This window comes from Belonocnema kinseyi, chromosome 6 (genome assembly GCF_010883055.1).
Source record: "Belonocnema kinseyi isolate 2016_QV_RU_SX_M_011 chromosome 6, B_treatae_v1, whole genome shotgun sequence".
Taxonomy (NCBI): Eukaryota; Metazoa; Arthropoda; class Insecta; order Hymenoptera; family Cynipidae; genus Belonocnema; species Belonocnema kinseyi.
The window spans coordinates 93,174,263-93,175,381 of NC_046662.1; the positions used below are offsets into that span (position 1 = coordinate 93,174,263).

The 1,119-nt window shown below is 28.2% G+C and overlaps 1 protein-coding gene and 1 long non-coding RNA gene across 2 annotated transcripts in view; both read left to right on the forward strand.

The window, feature by feature from the left end:
• Nucleotides 1-939, forward strand: part of LOC117175067 — a 5,785-nt gene extending 4,846 nt beyond the window's left edge. Inside the window, exon 3 of the long non-coding RNA XR_004467429.1 lies at nt 888-939. This is a non-coding gene — a long non-coding RNA (uncharacterized LOC117175067). The remainder of the gene's footprint in view (nt 1-887) is intronic.
• LOC117175065 (5-hydroxytryptamine receptor-like) overlaps nt 1-1,119 on the forward strand; it is a 207,883-nt gene that overhangs the window by 70,320 nt on the left and 136,444 nt on the right. The window lies entirely within an intron of this gene.

Sequence of the window (1,119 nt, forward strand, 5' to 3'; positions counted from 1 at the left end):
TTTGGTTTATTTTATAATGAAGGATAAATAATCAAATCCGAATGCGCCATGGGATATCGTAAAGCTGTGTGCGTAGAGAGGGCAAAAACAATGTTTAAGCTATCTTTTTTGAATTGTTCAAAATTTTTTTTCATTCATGATACTTGAAGTTATGTCATTTTTCACTTAACAACTCTGAATTGTTCACCACAATTGTTAAATAAATTTTTTTAAATTATAAACAATATAATTGTTAAAATAATTAATTTAAAAAAACGCCTGGAGATATTGCCAAGGAGAATCCAGAACTATCTTCAATTTTTCTTTAGGACTTTTGGTTTTTTTTATAATGAAGGATAAATAATCAAATCCATGTGCGCTATGGGATATCGTAAAGCTGTGTGCGTAAAGGGGGCATAAACAATGTTTAAACTAACTTTTTTGCATTGTTCGAAATTTTTTTGCATTCATGATACTTGAGGGTAGGTTATTTTTCATTTAACAACTCTGAATTGCTTACCACAATTGTTAAATAAATTTTTAAAGATTATAAACAATATAATTGTTTAAATAATAATTTTTTTCAGAAAATGAGAAAAACACCTGGAGATATTGCCGAGGAGAATTCAGAACTATCTTCACTTTTTCTTTAGGACTTTTGGTTTTTTTTATAGTGAAGGATAAATAATCAAATCCATATGCGCCATGGGATATCGTAAAGCTGTGTGCGTAGAGGGGGAAAAACAACGTTTAAACTAACTTTTTTGCATTGTTCAAAACTTTTTTCATTCATGATACTTCAGGGTATGTTCTTTTTCACTCAAAAACTCTGAATTGTTTACCACAATTGTTAAATAAAATTTTAAAGATTATAAACAATATAATTGTTAAAAATTTTTTTTTTTCAGAGTGAAAAAAACACCTGGAGATATTGCCGAGGAGAATCCAGAACTATCTTCACTTTTTCTTTAGGACTTTTGGATTTTTTTATAATGAAAGATAAATAATCTAATCCATATGCGCCATGGGATACCGTAAAGCTGTGTGCGTAGAGGGGACAAAAACAATGTTTAAACTAACTTTTTTTGCATTGTTCAAAATTTTTTATATTTATGATACTTTAAGGTATGTTATTTTTCA